We start from the raw sequence: 20,885 nt of genomic DNA, 5'->3' as shown, positions 1-20,885 counted from the left end.
AAGAAAATTAGCCGGGCATGGTGGCAGGCGCCTGTAATCCCAGCTACTCGGGAGGCTGAGGTGGGAGAATCGCTTGAACCTGGGAGGCGGAGGTTGCAGATAGAGCCACTGCACTCCAGCCTGGGCGACAGAGCGAGACTCCGTCTCAAAAAATAAATTAATTAATTAAAAAATAAAAAAATAAATAAAAAATTCCCATCCCAGTAAGAGAGATGTGGATGGAGGATGGCAGCTGTTGCAAGGGCCCTGGGGAAGCTTCCCAATCCACGAGCGCCCGGCCTTGCCCCCAGACCCAACCTGGAATAGCTTTGCGGTAGACTTTGCTCCTGTTGCCCTCTCTGTGCTTGTCCTCTGTCCAGCCTGCCTTGCTTCCTCTCACTGTCCAGCGTTGAGTCGGGAGGCTGAGCAAAGAAGCGCAGGTGGGCCAACGGCTGAGTGCTTCACCTCCCCGCCCAGAAGCAAGGGAATCGGTGTTGGCGGAAAAAGCGGGGCTTCAGGGAGAGCCCTGCAAAGCGGGGTGCCCCGCACGCTTGGGCGCCCTGGCCCAACTCCTTTGAAGAAAGATTTCTAGGCGCGAGGGTTTCTGGGAATGGAGCGTGGGGATCCGGGAGGCCCAAATTCAGGACTTCCCGTCACGGCCACCTCCACCAGCACAGATTTTGCAGGCAGCCCCTGGCTGCAAAGGCCCTTGTATCTCTGCGGGCCTTGGCACCCACATGCACTGGGTGGTGGTGATAGCGAGGGTTGTGAGGCCACGCGGCCGGCGCCACACACCTCGTGCCACCGCCCTAGCCTGCTGCGCGTCGCAGAACCCTACGCCCCTCCGCCTTCCGAGCCCTCGGGCCTACGTCCCGTGGAATACGTCATCCCCATTGGCCGAAGGCTCCCGGGAGAACCAATCAGAGCAGGAGGAGCGCTTTGGGCGGGAGGCTAAGTCTCGAGGGACTTGAGGGCTGAGGGAAGATGGCTGGTCTGCAAGAGGCAGGCGGATGGGCCCACCGGGGAGGAATTCTTGTGAAAGCCGTCGTCTTCCTCAGCACTCGATGAAAACACACCGAAAAAGAGGGTAGGGATGCTGTAGTAGAGAGGGCGCCAAGGCGGTTAAGAGTCATGTCCATCTTCCCCTTGAAGAGGCAGCAGATACCCTTGGCTCTGCTAGGAGCGCTCTAGGCTTCGTGGAGGAAGAGGTCTCTGGATGGCTCTGCTAACACCGGGTCCCCCATATCGCTAATTTAGAAATCCCTTAAGATCGGAGATGTTCTGGAATGAGGTCATTGGGCAGTTTCTGAATTCAGTTTCTTTACTGATTCCACTCCAACCCCAAATCTTGGAGAATTAATGACCCAGGGATTTTGCAGAAATCACGCCCCCCGGAACGGTCTCCATTATCCTTAGAGCGACGATTAAAAAAAAAAAAGTTAATTAGGCCGGTTGCTGTTGTTCACGCCTGTAATTCCAGGACTTTGGGAGACTGAGTGGGGCGGATCACGAGGTCAGGAGTTCGAGACCAGCCTGGCCAACATGGCGAAACCCCGTCTCTACTAAAAATACAAGAAATTAGCCGGGCCTGGTGGCGCATGCCTGTAATCCCAGCTACTCGGGAGGTTGAGGCAGGAAAATCGTTTGAACCCGGGAGGCAGAGGCTGCAGTGAGCCGAGATTGCGCCACTGCACTCCAGCCTGGGTGACAGAGCAAGACTCAGTCTCGGGGAAAAATAAAAAAAGTAGTTAATGTTTCCCAGGCTGTGACGCGATCCCAGCTCACTGCAGCCTCGACCTCTGGAGCTCCAGCAATCCTTCCACCTCAGCCTCCCAAGTAGCTGAGGCTGTTGGCGAGTGCCACCACGCCTGGCTGATTTAATTGTTTTTCTTTTCTTTCTTTTTTTTTGGAAACAGAGTTTCGCTCTTTTTTTTCAGGCTGATATGCAAGGCATGATCTTGGCTCACTGCAACCTTCACCTCCGGTTCAAGCAATTCTCCTGCCTCAGCCTCCTGAGTAGCTGGGATTACAGGCATGCACCACCATGCCCAGCTAAGTTTTGTATTTTTAGTAGAGACAGGGTTACACCATATTGGCCAGACTGGTTTCGAACTCGTGGCGTCAGGTGATCCACCTGCCTTGGCCTCCCAAAGTGCTGGAATTACAGGCGTGAGCTACCGCACTTGGACTGATTTTCTTTTTCTTCTTTTCTCTTTCTTTCTTTTTCCCCTTCTCTCTCTCCCTTCCTTCCTCCTTTCTTTCTCTTGTTCTCTTTCTTTTCTTTTCCCTCCCTCCCTTCCTTCCTTCCTTCCTTCCTTCCTTCCTTCCTTCCTTCCTTCCTTCCTTCCTTCCTTCCTTCCCTCCATCCCTTCCTTCCTTCCTTCTTTCCTCCTTTCTTTTTTTCTTCTTTCTTCAGTATGTTCTTTCTTTCGTTCATTCTTTCATTCTTTTACTCTTTTCGTTCGTTCTTTTCTTTTTAAAAATAGAGACAGGGTCTGCCGGGCGTGGTGGCTCACGCCTGTAATCCCAACACTTTGGGAGGCTGAGGCGGGTGGATCACGAGGTCAGGGGTTTGAGACAAGCCTGGGCAACATGATGAAACCCTGTCTCTGCTAAAAATACAAAAATTAGCTGGGCATGGTGGCACACACCTGTAATCCCAGCTGCTGGGGCGGCTGAGCCAGGAGAATGGCTTGAACCCAGGAGGAAGAGGTTGGAGTCAGCCAAGATCATGCCACTGCACTCCAGCCTGCGTGACAGAGCAAGACTCCATCTCAAAATAAATGAATAAATAAATAAAATAAAATAAAATGAAGACAGGGTCTCCCTACATTGCCCGGGCTGGTCTCAAACTCCTGGGCTCAATCAATCCTCCCACCTTGGCCTCCCAAAGTGCTGGCATTACAGGCATTAGCCACCGAGCCCGACCCAGAGACAATTTATTTAGCTCAGTTCCTGACTGGAATCAGCTGTTTTCAGGGATGATACTAAAATTAAATTATCTAAAGTTTTTTTTTTTTTTTTTTTTTTTTAAGACTGAGTCTCCCTCTGTTGCCCAGGCTGGAGTGCAGTGGCATGATCTTGGCTCACTGCCACCTCCGCCTCCTGGGTTCAAGTGATTCTCCAGCCTCAGCCTCCCAAGTAGCTGGGATTATAGGCACTCACCACCACGCCTGGCTAATTTTTGTATTTTTAGTAGAGGTAGGGTCTCACCGTGTTGGCCAGGCTGGTCTCAAACTCCTGACCTCAGGTGATCCGTGTGCCTCGGCTTCCCAAAGTGCTGGGATTACAGGCATGAGTCACCGTGCCTGGCCTAATTATCTCAAGATTAAATATATACAGAGAATGCCAACCCATGGTATAATTCTGGACAGCAGTTCTTTCCCCTTTGTGGGTTAGGACCTGGGCCCTGGCTTCAGTTATTGCCCGTCAGTAGATACTCTGTGATGTCCAGCTCTGGGTGAGAATGGCTGAGTCCAAAGCTGCTGGTGACAAAGTGGGGTGCATTGAAACGAACCAGCTCCTACTGAGGTCAACTGGAGGTAGAAAAGGAAGAAAGATGCCTAAGACAAGGGGAACGTGCAGAGGGACAAAACGTAGAGGGGTGAGGGTACAGTGTGCCCAAATGTCTTAATTGATATCTAACACCTTTTCAAAAATGATTTGAGGTTGGTTGAAATGGTGGTGTGGGGAGTGCATTTCCAAGTCAGGTACTATTTCCCCTAGGCTGAGGCCTCTGATGTTGAGATGGAAAAAAAACAAGGAACAGAAAACATTTTTGATTGCCATTGTCTTACTTTGAAGAAGAGGCAATTAGTGAGAGGACATAAAACTTAGCAGAAGGAGGACAGATTTTAGATGTCAGTAGCAGCAACAATAGCACAACACACACACACGTAAACAAGCAAGGAAAACAAAAGAGAAGGCAGAACAACCTTTGTTTATGGCATCTGTTATGTAGAATCAGAACTTGATTGGGCAGGTAGAGTACCAGTATAGATGATTGTGTGGAAGTGTAAGGAAATTACAAATGTATATCTTCTCATTAATATATTGCCATGAGGATTAAATTAATTTTCAAGAAGTGGAGAGGACTTATTTTTTTAATCTAACATCATTTTAGTTAAATCTTGTGTTGGTAGAATTTCTTAAGGTGGCTCAGGCCGGTAATCCCAGCACTTTGTTGAGGCTGAGGCAGGCAGATCACCTGAGGTCAGGAGTTCGAGACCAGCCTGGCCAACATGGCGAAAACCTGTCTCTACTAAAAATACAAAAATTAGCCGGGCATGGTGGTGGGCACCTATAATCCCAGCTACTTGGGAGGCTGAGGCAGGAGAATTGCATGAACCTAGTAGGCAGAGGTTGCAGTGAGCTGACATCACACCACTGCACTTCAGCCTAGGCGACAGAGCAAGACTCTGTTTCAAAAAAAAAAAAAAAAAAAAAAAGAAAGAAAGAGAGATAAAAATAACTTCTAAAGGGATTGATAAATGGCCATCCTATCCAGGGCTTCAAAAATGACAAACTTTGATTGTAATGTGTAACCACCAGAGGGTAGAAAGGAGTAAAAATATTTTGTTTTTCTTTGTATGGATAACCAGTGGGGTTTTGGAGTTGAATTTTTAAAAGTTATTCTTGGCATTCAGAGGCTCGCTCTGTCTCCCAGGCTGGAGTGCAGGCACAATCTTGGCTCACTGCAACCTCCACCTCCTGAGTTCAAGCAATTCTCCTGTCTCAGCCTCCCGAGTAGCTGGGACTACAGGTGCATGACACCACGCCTGGCTAATTTTTGTATTTTTAGTAGAGATGAGGTTTCACCATATTGGTCAGGCTGATCGGGAACTCTTGACCTTTGGTGATCCACCTGCCTTGGCCTCCCAAAGTGCTGGGATTACAGGTGTGAGCTACCGCACCCAGCCTTATTTTATTTTTGAGACAGGGTCTCACTTTATCACCTAGGCTGGAGTGCAGTGGCACAAACACAGCTCACTGCAGCCTTGAACTCCTGAGCTTAAGCAATCCTCCTACCTCAGCCTCCCAAATTAGCTGGGACCACAGGTATGCACCACTATGCCCTGCTAATTGTTTTTTTAAAGATTTTTTTTGTAGAGGTGAGGGTCTTGCTGTGTTTCCCAGGCTGGTCTTGAACTCCTGGGCTTAAATGATCCTCCTGCCTTGGCCTCCAAAATGCAGGGATTACAGGCATTAGCCACTGTACCTGGCTGTTTTAGTCTATTTTAGAACTAGAATAATCACAGCATAACACTCTGCACTATATAATAATTTTAATACTTCTTTTTAAAACACACTTTTTTTTTTTTTTGAGACAGAGTCTTGCTCTGTCACCCAGGCTGGAGTGCAGTGGCCGGATCTCAGCTCACTGCAAGCTCCGCCTCCCGGGTTTACGCCATTCTCCTGCCTCAGCCTCCTGAGTAACTGGGACTACAGGTGCCCTCCACCTCGCCCGGCTAGTTTTTTTTTTTTTTTTTTTTTTTTAGTAGAGACGGGGTTTCACCGTGTTAAACCAGGATGGTCTCGATCTCCAGACCTCGTGATCCGCCCGTCTCGGCCTCCCAAAGTGCTGGGATTACAGGCTTGAGCCACCGAGCCTGGCCTAAAACACACTTTTTTTTCCTCTCTTGGCTTTTTCTTAATATTTAACCATTTTATGGTATCTTGTTTTTCTGGTTTTGTATGTGGTAATGATTGTAGATGGGGACATGAAACTTTGAGGGTTTGTAAAACTGAGCACAGAGTGTAATATTCCATACATCAAAACAAAAGAAAAAAAGAAAGAAAAAAACATAAAACAATTCTGTATGGCTAAAACACATCTTCTGTCTATTGACTTCTCTCCATTTTTACCGCTGCCCTAATCCAAATCCCTGTCACTGCAGCTTGACCAGTACAATAGCCTTTAAACTCCTCTTGGACCAGGCGTAGTAGTTCACATCCGTAATCATGGCACTTTGGGAGGCCAAAGCAAGCAGATCACTTGAGGTCAGGAGTTTCAGACTAGCCTGGCCAACATGGCAAAACCCAGTCTCTATTAAAAATACAGAAATCGGCGGGGTGTGGTGGCTCACGCCTGTAATCCCAGCACTTTGGGAGGCCGAGGCGGGCGGATCACGAGGTCAGGAGATCGAGACCATCCTGGCTAACACGGTGAAACCCCGTCTCTACTAAAAAAATACAAAAAACTAGCCGGGCGAGGTGGCGGGCGCCTATAGTCCCAGCTACTTGGGAGGCTGAGGCAGGAGAATGGCGTGAACCCGAAGGCTGAGCTTGCAGTGAGCCTAGATTGCACCACTGCACCCCAGCCTGGGCGACAGAGCAAGACTCTGTCTCAAAAAAAAAAAAAAAAAAAAAAAACAGAGATCAGTTGGGTGTGGTGGTTCATGCATGTAATCAGCTACTGGGGAGGCTGAGGCAGAAGAATCGCTTGAACCCAGGAGGTGGAGGTTATAGTCAGCTGAGATGGCACCACGGCACTCTAGCCTGGGCAACAGAGTGAGACTCTGTCTCAAAAAAATAAAAAATAAATAAATAAATTAACTTGTCTTGCTTTCACTCGTATCCCTCTTTAATCTATTTTTGCATAAATCTATCAAAGACCATTTCTTTCTTTCTTTTTTTTTTTTTTTTGAGACGGAGTCTCGCTGTGTCACCCAGGCTGGAGTGCAGTGGTGTGATCTTGGCTCACTGCAACCTCCACCTCCCGGGTTCCAGCAATTCTCTGCCTCAGCCTCTTGAGTAGCTGGGATTACGGTTCCTGCTGCCACACCCAGCTAACTTTTTTGTATTTTTAGTAGAGACAGGGTTTCACCATCGTGGCCAGGCTGGTCTTCAACTCCTGAGCTCGTGATTCACCCGCCTTGGACTCCCAAAGTGCTGGGATTACAGGCATGAGCCACGGTGCCCGCTGCTCAATTCTTTCTTTCTTTTTTTTTCTTTTTTTTTTTTTGGAGATAGGGTTGCGCTCTGTCACCCAGGCTGGAGTGCAGTGGCCTGATCATGGCTCATTGCAGCCTGGAACTCCTGGGTTCAAGTGATCCTCCCGCCTCAGCCTTCTGAGGAGCTAGAACCACAGGCTCATGCCACCACACCTAGCTAATTATTTTTATTTTTATTTTTATTTTTATTTTATTTTATAGAGATGAGGTCTTGCTGTTTTATAGAGATGAGGTCTTGCTATGTTGCCCAGGCTGTCTTGAACTCCTGCCTCAGCCTCTCAAAGTGCTTGGATTACTGGCATGAGCTATTGTACCCACCCAGATCTTTTAAAAATGTGATCATGTCATTCTGTTTAAAACCCCCTGGCCGGGCATGGCGGCTCAAACCTGTCATCCCAGCACTTTAGGAGGCCGAGGCAGGTGGATCACGAGGTCAGGAGTTCAAGACCAGCCTGGCCAAGATGGTGAAACCCCATCTCTACTAAAAATACACAAATTAGCTGGGCATGGTGGCAGGCACCTGTAATCTCAGCTACTTGGGAGGCTGAGGCAGGATAATTGGTTGAACCTGAGAGGTGGAGGTTGCAGTGAGCTGAGATCACACCACTGCACTCCAGCCTGGGTGACAGAGGGAGACTCCGTCTCAAAAACAACAACAATAACAAAAAACAAACAAAACAAAACAAAACAAAAAACCCCATAGGTTTTCCTCTACCTAAGAATAAAAATACAAACTTTATTCTCTGAACTATAGAAAACTTCACAGTCTGATTCTCATCTATTCCTCCATCCTCCTTGTTTCCAATGCTCTCTGCTGGGTCCAGTATGTTTCAGCTCCATACCTCAGGGCTTATATCTTCTTACTTACTTGGCTGCTTCTTATCATTTAGATTTCAACATTTTCTTTTCTTTTTGTTTTTTTGAGACGGAGTTTTCTCTTGTTTGAGATGGAGTGCAATGGCGCATTCTCCGCTCACAGCAACCTCTGCCTCCCGGGTTCAAGCGATTCTCCTGTCTCAGTCTCCCAAGTAGCTGGGATTACAGGCATGCACCACCACGCTCGGCTAATTTTGTGTTTGTAGTAGAGACGGGATTTCTCCATGTTGGTCAGGCTGGTCTCAAACTCCTGACCTCAGGTGATCTGCCCGCCTTGGCCTCCCACAGTGCTGTAATTACAGGCATGAGCCACTGCGCCTGGCAGATTTCAACATTTTCTTTCTTTTTTTCTTTTTTTTTGGAAGCAAGGTCTCCCCTGTTGCCCCGGCTGGAGTGCAGTGGCGCAGTCATGGCTCACTGCAGCCTTAATTTCTCAGGGTCAAGTGATCCTCCCACCTCAGCCTCCTGAGTAGCTGGGACTACAGGCACACGGCACCACATGTGGCTAAAGATTTCAATTTAAATGTCACCTCTCCAGAGAGTTTGCACCTGACATCCAATCTGGAGCAAGCCACAGTCATTCCCATCAATCTGTCTGAAATCAACATAGTGGTCCATTTGACTTTTGTTTATTAATCCTCTCATTCTTTCCTAGAGAAAGAATTCTTTCCTATTCTCTATGAAAACAGGAAACTTTTCTTTTTTTTTTTTTTTTTTTGAGACGGAGTCTCGCTGTGTCGCCCAGGCTGGAGTGCAGTGGCGCGATCTCGGCTCACTGCCAGCTCCGCCTCCCGGGTTTCCGCCATTCTCCCGCCTCAGCCTCCGAGTAGCTGGGACTACAGGCGCCCGCCACCGCGCCCTGCTAGTTTTTTGTATTTTTAGTAGAGACGGGGTTTCACCGTGTTAGCCAGGAGGGTCTCGATCTCCTGACCTCGTGGTCCACCCGCCTCGGCCTCCCAAAGTGCTGGGATTACAGGCTTGAGCCACCGCACCCGGCCGAAAACAGGAAACTTTTCTAATCTTGTTATCCTTGACACCTGGTGGAGTACCTGGCTCACAGTAGGTGCTCAAAAACACCCAAGTGGAACTAGTCTTTTTATTTTCTATTAATTGAGTGTGAACTGTTTTTCCCTCAGTCAGTGTGTATTAATGCTTATTATACTTTATTTTGAGATAGCCATTTTGGATTATTTACTGATTTATTGAGGGAGACAGGGTCTTGCTCTGTCATCCAGGCTGGAATGCAATGGTGTGATCACAGCTTACCACAGCCTTAACCTCCCAGGCTCAAGTGATCCTCCCACCTCAGCCTCCCAAGTAGCTGGAATCACAGGCTTGTCCCACCACACCTGGCTAATCTTTATTTTTTTGTAGAGACAGTTTTCCTGTTTCAGATAAATTTAAATTTTAACGTATTTTTCACCACTAAGTTATCTTTTTTGATTTGTATGTAATTCTATTTTATTTTATTATTTTTTTTTTGAGATGGAGTCTCTGTCACCCAGGCTGGAGTACAGTGGTGCAATCTTGACCCATTGCAATCTCTACCTCCTGGGTTCAAGAGATTCTTCTGCCTCAGCCTCCCAAGTAGATGGGATTACAGGCACGTGCCACCACACTCGGCTAATTTTTGTATTTTTAGTAGAGAAGGGGTTTCACCATGTTGGCCAGGCTGGTCTCGAACTCCTGACCTCAAGTGATCCACCTGCCTCGGCCTCCCAAAGTGCTGGGATTACAGGCTTGAGCCACCATGCCTGGCCTATTTTAAATGTTCATTAATTTTAAATAACTTGACCAGGAATATATAACTAGCAAGCTAAGAGACTTTATTCACTCATTTAGTTGTTGCTAAATATGAGATACAAGGTTGAGCTCTGGGGATAGACCATGAACAAGAAAGACACTATTCATGGAGCTTATCTTCTTTTTTTTTTTTGAGACAGAGTCTCACCGTCACCCAGGCTGGAGTGCAATGGTGCGATCTCGGCTCACTGCAACCTCTGCCTCCTGGTTTCAAGCAATTCTCCTGCCTCAGCCTCCGGAGTAGCTGGGATTACAGGCGTGTGCCACCACGCACCACGCCTGGCTAATTTTTTGTATCTTTAGTAGAGACGGGTTTTACCATGTTGACCAGGCTGGTCTCAAACTCCTGAAATCGTGATCTGCCCGCCTTGGCCTCCCAAAGTGCTGGGATTACAGCCGTGAGCCACCGCGCCCAGCCCATAGAGCTTATCTGCTGATGGGGGAGACAGAAATATACATACACACAAACGAAAACAAAAGAAAAAGGAAGACAAAATACTTTCAAGTTGTAAGCAGTGATGTGAAGGAAACAAACAAGACCAATCTGCCTGTAGAAAATCATATAACATTCTAGTATGTGGCTCTGATCTAGGAACAAATGAATCAAGAAACATTTTTGTGCTGATTGTTTTCCTTTGATAATTATCTTTGGCTTTTGAACTTGCTATGGAGGACTAGGAATTGATGGGGAATAGAGGTAGAAAATGTGATAAAATAAAAGGAGATTTTTAGGTAACGAGGCTTAAAGGCTGTTCATATCTGTGTTATAATGTATTCATTTTCAGCTGTAGTTTGTTTAAGCCCCATCAAACAAGTGCTGTAATGCATGTTTGGTTTTTCAACACTTCTGAGGAAAGTCCTTTTTTGGCCACCATAGACCAAATATAGGTCTATGAGACGATAAACCATATATAACGGAGTGGATAATGACTACATCAGCATGATTAAAAGCACATTCATGCTGAGGAGTTGAATTCCAGTTTAGCTTGGTAAAGATTTAGCTAGGTAAAGGTCAGATTATGGTTAATAATGTGTTACTTTAATGTACTGAATGAATAAATGTGGTGCCTTGAAAACACATGATAGTCCCCTACCATCCCAGTCAACATACAGTAGTCCTTTTTCTAGGATTTCTCTTGACCTTTATCGTGACCATAGTGTAACGTAATAGAAAGAGCATGGGCTGTGGAGTCAGATTGGTGGGGGTTTGCTTAGCCAGATGAGATCAGGCAAATTTCTTTATCTTGTTGAACCTTGATTTCCTCATCTGTGGAATGGTTGTAGTACTATTTCTGTGGTCATGTTTTAGAAGTTTGAGGCAATGAGCCCAAAATACCTCTTACGTGGTAGACACTTCATCATTGGTTGCTATCATTGGGAGTGGCTCACCACTGCAGGGTTTTGGGCAGGGTAGTTACTGAATAATAAAAATAATGATAATGCATTCTTAGTGAGTTTATTCTATATGCCATACACTAAGAAATTTTTTTTGTTTTGAATTGGAGTCTTGCTCTGTTGCCCAGGCTGTTGCCCAGTGACACAAGCGCAGCTCACTTTAACCTCTGCCTCCTGGGTTCAAGCGATTTTCCCACCTCAGCATCCTGGGTAGCTGGGACTACAGGTGTGTGCCACCACGCCTGGCTAATTTTTGTATTTTTAGTAGAGACGGGACTTTGCCCTATTGGCTAGGCTGGTCTGGAACTCCTGAGCTCAGGTGATCCGCCTGCCTCGGCCTCCCGAAGTGCCGGGATTACAGGCTTAAACTACGGAGCCTGGCCCAAAGAACTTTTTGTGTATTTTAATTCTCACAACAGTCTTGTGTGAGAGAGATAGTTATCTCCATTTTATAGTTAAGGAAACTGAGGCTCAGATTATTTAATTTGGGTCAAGGTCACATAATAGTACATATATTTGAGTAAGTGTACTTACAGAGGTGGAGTTTGAAGCTAGGCAGTTTGACTGTGAAAACCTATGTTCTTAAGGTTTCATATTTTTCTTTTTTTTTTTTTTTTTTTTGAGAGGGAGTCTCGCTTTGTCACCCACACTAGAGTGCAATGGTGTGATCTCGGCTCACTGCAACCTCCACCTCCTGGGTTCAAGTGATTCTCCTCCCTCAGCCTCCTGAGTAGTTGGGACTACAGGTGCCCACCACCATGCCCGGTTAATTTTTGTATTTTTCATAGAGATAGGGTTTCGCCATGTTGGGTCAGGCTGGTCTCGAACTTTTGACCTCAGGTGATCCACCCACCTCGGCCTCCCAAAGCGCTGGGATTACAGGTGTGAGCCACTGTGCCCAGCCAAAGTTTCATATTTCTATTCTAGATTATGAAAACTTCATGAAGACTCATTTGGCAGCAGTCTATAGCATAAATTTTAGATTTATTAGTAAGAAAGTAGAAGGAAATCTTTTATTCATCATTGTCTTTGTTTTAGTAATCAGGGAATAATCATAAAATGCTAATCTTTGTCGAGCATGTAAAAAAAAAAAAAAATCCAGCCTCTGTCCATCATGGTCTAAGTTTAAAAATATGTCCTAACTCAGAAAAATAATACCCCAATAATCCTTTAATTAGGTCAAATGTAAAAAGAGAATGTATGAACTAGATCATCTTAAGCTTGAAGTTCACAAAGAAATAAAATGTTCTTGACATGATGTTTACTTTCTTTACCTATGCTGTTATTCCCTCTAAATATATTGTTTGTTTATTGGATTTCATTTCCTCTTCCCAACAAACCCACATTATTTTGATTTGGGGACACATTGGGAAGACGGTGATTTTCTTTAACAGCCCAGTGGATTCTGCTTCCTTCTAATTCAGAGTATAGAGACTAAAAACTGTTAACAAGTCTAGAAATTAAAAAAAAAAAAAAAATTAGCTCTAATGCAACCAATCCAAAACAGTGAAACTGGGTTTACCTCAGATATCCCCTACCATCCCGGTCAACATATAGTAGTCCTGTTTCTAGGATTTCTCTCTCCTTTCTTTCCCATCTTCCTTTAGGGAAATGCTTTGGGGTAGGAAGCAACAAACCAAACAGCAGCAGGCAAGTAAAATCAGTTCTTTTCTATTTCCCCACTGGGATAGTACGGAAGAGGGAGCAAGAACCCATCATCAAAGAGAACTGAGACTTAGGCGTGCCATTCTGAAAAGCCCTTGTTCCTTGTCTCCCTTGCCTCCCCCGCCCCCCTCAGCTCTGCAGTAATTCCTCAGAGATTGTACAGTCTCTCCACTTTAAATATAAATATATAAATATAAATATATATGTATAAACTTCCCCCCGTGTCTTTCTCTCCTCCTCTCTTTTTTTTAATTTTCTATAATAAAGTTTCCTATTGGATAAGGTCAGCTCCCTGATTTATGCCTGACTCCTATTGGAAGCTCACAGGGGCTGACATCACTTAGGAAAGCGAAGGGGGTAGGGCTGCCAGATCAGTTTGTCACCACCCAGGCTCCCTTGCCTTTGGCTGGGTGCAACTTCCATTTTAGGTGTTGGATCTGAGGGGGAAAAAAAAGAGAGAGGGAGAGAGAGAGAAAGAAGAGCAGGAAAGATCCTGAAAGGAGGAAGAGGTGGCGAAAAATCAACTGCCTTGCTGGATTTGTCTTTCTCAGCACCTTGGCGAAGCCTTGGGTTTCTTTCTTAAAGGACTGGTTTTTAGAACTCCACATTTGAGGTGTGTGGCTTTTAAAGAAAATGTATGTACTGACGGGAAAAGGAGGATAAGCAAGTCGAATTTTTGTCTTACGGTAACGGGAGGGAATTAAAAAACGGGAGAGAGTGTTATGCTGATGAGTAACTTTTAAGCAATTATTTTTCTTTCTACTTTCAACACTTTGGCGGGGTAGATTTTGGTATTTTATTATATTTAATAAGGTGAAATATACAAGACCTGGAAACAAACTTCTAGGTCTCTCTAATACAGGAAGCTGAGTAGATCCAGAGGGGTAAGAGCAGGTTTGAAAATTTACATTTTGGTGTGTTCTTTGATTTTATGTTTTTGTTTTGTTTTGTTTTTTTCTGGATTAAGCTAACATATTTCTGTTTTCAGAGCCCAAAAGTTGGTTTTTTGGCATGTTGCATGTGGGTTGGGAAAGGAATTTGTCCGTGTCGGAACCTAGTTATACAGATGGTTCTTCATATGTTTCAAACTTTTTTTTTCTTTATCATTGGATTTGTGGAAGTGGAAAGTTGCAGGGAGCTTTGCAGCGTAAATGGTATTGTTTTTCCCCCAGAGAGTTTGAACGGCCCGTATCGGTTTCAGCCCTGCTGTTCCTGGGTGGATCCCTCTTACTTTTCCAGGTGCGGTGGGTGGGAGCCTCATTCTCCTGCTGGATGTAGTCTCCCTGCTTTGGCTTATGAAAGAAAACATACGGAACAATGTTAACTGAATTGCCATCTCCTTCTTCCTTCCAAACTACCTTTGATAGCAAAGATTTGTGGAGGTGTTTGTTAAATCTGCAAATACGACAACGTTTGGTTTATGTGTTTAAAGGGATAAGGAAATTCTAATCATGCTTTTTATTTCACCTGAGTAAAGTGACTACACACCTGAAAATATTTTCAGCTTTCTGCACTCTGAAAGGGCCATGGCTGGAATAAAATTAGGTTTAGAAAAACCATTTATACAAAGTTTAGTGTTTAAAATACGTTTCAGAAAACACAAGGGAGATTTTTATTTTTAAACCAAACTGAAAGTTGTTTTTTGGAGTTTATCGTTTAGTTAATTTACCATGAAATCTTAAATCTCTTAGAGCTGAAGGCCTATGACTGTGCTTTCATATATTTAATCTTAAGATTTGTTTTGTTTTCGCAAATACATTCTTGCAAAAGTACTGATTCTAGATAATTATATAGCCAACTCATCACTAGCTGAAAAACTAGGGTATTCTCTTCTCTTTTTGAAAATGCGAATCAGCCTGAAAATTATAGATACCGTCCTAATTGTAACAAGATGGGCTTTAGTGTGTAAGCTGCTCATTAGCTTTAAACTGGTATGTATCTTTAATAATCTGATTTCGTTCCACCCCCCACCCCTCCTGCCGCAAATTTTTTTTAAGACGAGACTTCCTTGAATTTCTTTTCTAGAATGAGGGTATTTCTTGAAAGATTATTTCATCCTTGTGAAGTTGTGGCTTCAGGAGGAAACAGAACTTTGTTCCTCCTTTGAATATAATCTAGGCAAAGGCTGCAGGAAATTTTTGATGTCTGGATCTCATAATTATAATAAGTACAGTTAAAAAGAAAGAAAAAAAATACAACGTGTATAGTCTGTTTAGTATTTTCCAAATTTTCTTTCAAATGTTCTCTCTGCCTTGACTCCAGCCTGGGGAGGTTTCTTGGATCTTTAGAGTGTTGGTCATGTTGCTTCCAGAGTGTCTGTTTCCCACTCAACCTTTAGGGGGAGGGATGAGGGAATCTGAAGGAGGAGTACAAAGGCAGTTTGAAAATAGGTTCTGGATGACTGAGTGGTGGTGATTTGGGTTTAGCTTTAAATAGTGGGCTTTGTGTAGCTGAAGTGAGCATCCTGGTTAACCTAGTGTCCAGGACTATTTCCACGAACTAAGGCGTTGTTTTGACTGGTGTGTAGTACAGAGCCTTTGGGGTGATAAGATGGAAGATTTGTCTTTTACCTCACCTCTACTGGTTCTTTCAGGAATTATAAGGGATGCAGATAAGTAAATCTTTTATTTTTAAAATTTTTTTGTTTTGCTCCTCGTCTTGGTTTTGGGGTAAAAAATGATGACAGGTAAGTATGAGCTGTTCAGATTTTTCTTTCCTTGTTTGCCTCCTATATACGGTTGGTTTCTTTGTTATGTGAGTAAGGTAGTGGTCTGTGTTCCAGATTGGGGGGCAGAGGGGGGGCGGTTCTCTTTTAGGTGGTTGGAGTTCTAGTACCTTTCTCAAGGTTCCAGCATGGAGAGAAGCTTCAACATGTTCTCTGAGCTAGGGTAAAATTGAGACTATTTGGAGATATTAACAAAAAGAAAAGCACTAAGTAATTACAATCCAGCCTTAGGTTTATGAAGTAGTTGCTCTTTAGGGATGGATGAGATAGGATGGATGCAAATAGATCACTATCAATTGGAATAACAAAATGATTAGCTTTGTATAATTTATCTCCTATTTTGGTACCCGTTAGTAACTGCCAAGGCCCTCATTCCCCTCTACCTCCCCACACCTTGTTTTTAGTGTATTCTAAGCATTTTGCGTAAGCTATTAATTTCCCACCACCATTTTTTTTGTTTTGTTTTGTTTTGTTTTTTAAGGAATTTGACCCTCAGAGAAGCTGAGGTTTGGTGAAAATCTCACTGCCTGTAAATGGTTGAGGCCAGGATTAACCCTGCTCTGACTGACTACAAAGTCCATGGACTTAACCACTAATATACTGCCATTCACCAGAGAGAATGGAAACAACAGCTCGAACTAAAATGAGCCCTTGTTAGAGGCAGGAGTGTTTCATCTTGGCACGGGGGCAGTACTTAAATTTCCAACCCCCTCCAACTCCCCACTACCCCTGTTGGGATAATGTATGTAAAAGATCTATTTTCCATAGAGCCCATGGGGAGCTGGATGTGCTAGAATGGATATTATTTTAATCTTTAGAACGAGAATCTTTCTATATCCATATGCCCACCATTGCTGTCCTAATTTCTTAAACTTCCTGGAATTGTGTCACACATTGTTCAATTATCAGTAAAATTTCTTCCAGAGAATTTTTAGGTATGTGGTTTGGAATGATAGGATGTCATCAATTTGCAGAGATAGGCTTGTAGGAGGAGGTAGTTCAGATATTCTTGTCTTCCCTCTAGACTATGAGCAGCTTGGGTGTAGGTACTTTCCTTATCTCTGTATCTTTTTAGCACCTGTCTTAGTGTCTGCTACATACTGAAGTGCTCAGTAAGCCTTGGTTAAATAAGGCATTTGGTGAGAATCAGTGAGGGACTGATTTGTGGGGAAGGTTTGAAAGGAAGCAAAACAACATAGATTAATCAAATTGCAATGTACTTTTGCAACTTTTACTGTAGTCTGTAGTTTCAACCTTTTATGCCTCTCCTCCCTTAATTTTTTTTTTTTTTTTTTGAGACAGGGTCTTGTTCTGTCACCCAGGCTGGAGTGCAGTGGTGAAATCATGGCTCACTGCAGCCTCAAACTCCTGGGCTCAAATGGTGCTCCTATCTCAGTCTTCTGAGTAGCTAGGACTATGGGTGCACACCACTATGCCTGGCTAATTTTTGTATATTTTTGTGGAGATGGGGTCTCTCTATGTAGTCTAGGCTGGTCTCAAACACCTGGGCTCAAGCCATCCTCCTACCTCGGCCTCCCAAAGTGCTGTGATTATAGGTGTGCCCTACCACACCTGGCCCTCCCTTATATTTTTAAGCAAAGTTTCTGGAGATAATGGAGGATTTTAAATTTTAGCATTTCTTTAATCCTGTTCCTTTCTTGGCAAGTGGTACAAAGAATAGTATAAAAAGTAAGGATCTGGCCTGGTGCAGTGGCTCACGCTTGTGATCCCAGCATTTTGAGAGGTCCAGGTAGGTGGATCACTGGGCAACATGGTGAAGCCTCCTCTTTACAAAAAATACAAAAATTAGCTGGGTGTGGTGGAGTGTGCCTGTAGTCCCAGCTACTGGGGAGGCTGAGGTGGGAGGACAGCTTGAGCCTGGGAGGTGGAGGTTGCAGCAAGCCGAGCTCGTGCCACTGCCCTCCAGACTTAGGGGGACTTGCAGAGCCAGATCCTATCTCAAAAAAAATAAAGTATCCTAGTCAGTTCATTTCATAATGAACTTCAACAACTGAAAACCTTAAATGTAGCTATTTCTTAGGGGAGAATATATTAAGACATCAGCAGAAGAGTTTGCTTTCAGCCCTGTTTGGAGGTGAATGGTTTCTATGCTTGTTAATAAAAACATTAAGAGCTTGGGATGATAGTTTTGAACATCAGTGTTTCAAAGAAAGTATGTTTGAATATCAGTGTATTCTTTAAATCACTGCTTTAGCCACAAAACTTTAAATTTTGTTCGTGTGTTGGGAAGCTTATGAGTTTAAGAACCGAAATTAGTTTTCTTGGGTTATTTAAAAGGTATTAACAAGGAACTTGCCTAAAGGAGTGAACTGTTGTAGGTATTAAGGATGTGAATAACTACAAATATTCTTTCACGTTCTCTTCCCTCAAAGAAGGGTTAAATGCCACACAAAGCTGAAGTGGGAATTGCTCTGCCTAAACTATGCAGCTGCCTCCAAGGTTTCCAATAGAGCATTGATATAGCCTGGCAGGGGGATTGTAAGAAGGCAAGAACAACTGTTCTGGTTAGAACTAATGAGGGGGAAATTAGGGTATGGATTGACTTGTATTTAATTGTTTAATGTATTTTTTGGAAGTAATTTTTTCCCTAATTCTACTTGGAATTGCATGTTATTATTAAATATTAAGTACTGAGAATGGGGCCTGAATTTACCATTTTATTCAGGGATAGTGTTCCCTGTTTTTAGGGCCACTTCCTCACCAGGGAGCCCTTCAGTTTGATTGGTGTGGTGTGGTTAATTTAGATCAGGCATATAGTGGGGGAATTATAAAGAGCCAAATAATTTTCTTATCTTTTTTTTTTTTTTTTTTTTTTTTTGAGATGGAATCTTGCTTTGTTGCCCAGGGTGGAGTGCAGTGGCATGATCTCGGCTGACTGCAACCTCTACCTCCTGGATTCAAATGATTCTCCTGCCTCAGCCTCCCAAGTAGCTGGGACTACAGGCACACGCCACCACGCCCTGCTAATTTTTTGTATTTTTAGTAGAGATGGGTTTCACCGTAATTGCCAGGTTGGTCTTGAACTCTTGATCTCATGATCTGCCCACCTTGGCCTCCCAGAGTGCTGGGATTAGAGTCATGAGCCACTGCGCCCGGCCATAATTTTATCTTAAAGCCTTCCTTGCTGGTCAACAGTAGGTAATTTGGTTATGACTTTCACAAAACATGTCCCATGATGTTTGATGTGATGTGATGTGTTGACAAAAGCACTTTTCAACTTTTTATTTCAAACTTGCGGAAAGTTGCTCACAGTAACTCCGGTATACCCTTCATTTGCCTAGGTATCATTTGTTAACATGTTGCCACAAATGTTTATTCTATATTTTTTGGTCAATATGCTAACCAAAAAGGGAGTTTCCAATCTGAGACTTCCACAATATGGTGAGGCAAGGGAGCATAACATAATGATTAAGAGCATGGATGGGGAGCCAGACTGCCACGGAGGTACCATGTAACCTAGGGCAAATTGCTTAATCTCTCTCTGCCTTGGCCTCCTTGTCTGTAAAATGGGGATAATATCAACCATCTTACAGGATTGTTGTGACACTAAAGTTGTTTAACATATGTAAAACTTATAGAGTAATGCACAGCTCATAGTAATATCTTGTGTTTGCTATTAGAATGGATGCTTTAAAGAATTCAAATTTCATTTGTCTGTTGAACTAATGCCCTTGAAGATTTTTTTTTTAAATTTTTTTTTTTTTTGAGACAGAGTCTCGCTCTGTCTCCCAGGCTGGAGTGCAGTGGTGTGATCTTTGCTTGCTGCAACCTCCGCCTCCCGGGTTCAAGCAATTCTCCTGCGTCAGCTTCCCGAGTAGCTGGGACTACAGGTGCCTGCCACCACCCCTGGCTGATTTTTGTATTTTTAGTCGGCGGGCGGGGGGAGGGGGGGGTTTCACCATATTGGCCAGGCTGGTCTTGAACTCCTGACCTCAAATGATCACCCACCTCGGACTCCCAAAGTGCTGGGATTACAGGTGTGAGCCACCATGCCCGGCCAAAGGTCTCTTAAAACCTGAGAATCTGTGGTAGATGTAGGTGCTTGCATTACAGAATATACGGGCTTCCTGAGTAAAAGCTAACTTTGAAATTTTTTAAATGGGAAAAAATTATTTTTAGTAGTAGGTAATATTGGAGAGTTGTGTGGGTGAAGTTCAACAGTAGTATGAGAATGGATAACTTTAGTAAAGTGAAGTGTTAGTGGGAAGAGGATAAACAGAATAATTTGTGGACATCATTCTGTGTTTGCAACACTTATTTGTGGACATTTGTAAAACTGTGACATGAGTTCATAAATGCTTCCTGTGAGAAGTGTGCTTCTAAGAAAGGGGTCAGCTTTTATATGTGAAAAAGGCAAGCTGTAGTCTGTGGGAAATACATGTGTGTTAGATGCAACCTTGCCTAGAAACTTGCAGGTTTATTCCAGCCTAGGAATTTTCCTTCTTTTTTCCTCCCTTTTCTTCATACTAAAGAACCCATGAAAGTAGTGTTCTAAATAATACTTGGCCAATTTCTTTGAAGACTTTTTCTTTATTTTACATTTTTATTTTAAAAATGAGACAGAGGCCGGGCATCGTGGCTCACACCTGTAATCCCAGCACTTTGGGAAGCTGAGGCAGGCGGATCACTTGAGGTCAGGGGTTGGAGACCAGCCTGGCCAACATGATGAAACCCCGTCTGTACTAAAGATACCAAAAAAAAAAAAAAGTTAGCTGGACACGGTGGCACATGCCTGTAACCCCAGCTACTCGGAAGGCTGAGGCAGGAGAATCGCTTGAATCCGGGAGGTGGAGGTTGCAGTGAGCTGATATCATGTCATTGCACCCCAGCCTGGGTGACAGGGTGAGACTCTGTCTCAAAAAAAAAAAAAAAAGAGTCTTGGTATGTTGTCCTGTCTCCAACTCCTGGACTTAAGTGATCCTCATACTTCAGCCCCTGGAGTAGCTAGGACTACAGGCACACACCACCTTGCCTGGCTATTTAAGCTAATTTCTGTTGGCACCCCATAGCCTCCCACACTCAGTTCCCCACATTTATTTTACCTACAATTTCTTCTACCAATTCTCCTGTATTTTCTCCTTTTCTTTTGCTTTCCTATTCTCTGTGGTGTCTTCCTTTGTCTCTCTTTGCTTCCTCTTGCCTCCCTTATCTTTTTTTTTTCTTTTAGGTTGGGTTTCCTTTTTTTCCCCTTAGGTTTTCCCTTAGGTCTTCATGGGCATTGCTTTGCCTCACTCACAGTTAATATAAAGAAGTATTTCTGGCTGGGCGCGGTAGCTCAGCCCTGTAATCCCAGCACTTTGGGAGGCTGAGGCAGTTGGATCATGAGGTCAGGAGATCGAGACCATCCTGGCTAACACAGTGAAACCCCGTCTCTACTAAAGAATACAAAAAATTAGCCGGGTGTAGTAGCGAGCGCCTATAGTCCCAGCTACTCGGGAGGCTGAGGCAGGAGAATGGCGTGAACCCGG

The 20,885-nt window shown here is 44.1% G+C and overlaps 1 protein-coding gene across 14 annotated transcripts in view; it reads left to right on the top strand.

The window, feature by feature from the left end:
- Positions 1–12,994: 12,994 nt before the first annotated feature.
- The window catches only part of CTNND1 (catenin delta 1), a 57,385-nt gene continuing 49,494 nt past the window's right edge, over positions 12,995–20,885 (top strand). For 5 of the 14 annotated variants that reach the window (XM_010382796.1, XM_010382793.1, XM_010382792.1 and 2 more), the window contains exon 1: positions 12,995–13,284. The gene's annotated coding sequence lies outside the window, so the exon portion shown is untranslated. Of the gene's footprint in view, positions 13,307–20,885 lie in introns of all 14 variants that reach the window. The other 9 variants (XM_010382799.2, XM_010382798.2, XM_010382794.2 and 6 more) reach the window with 6 other exon arrangements.

The sequence above is a fragment of the Rhinopithecus roxellana genome, chromosome 15 (assembly GCF_007565055.1).
Source record: "Rhinopithecus roxellana isolate Shanxi Qingling chromosome 15, ASM756505v1, whole genome shotgun sequence".
Taxonomy (NCBI): Eukaryota; Metazoa; Chordata; class Mammalia; order Primates; family Cercopithecidae; genus Rhinopithecus; species Rhinopithecus roxellana.
Note: the sequence above shows the minus strand (reverse complement) of the source record. Positions and strands in the feature narration are given on the sequence as shown.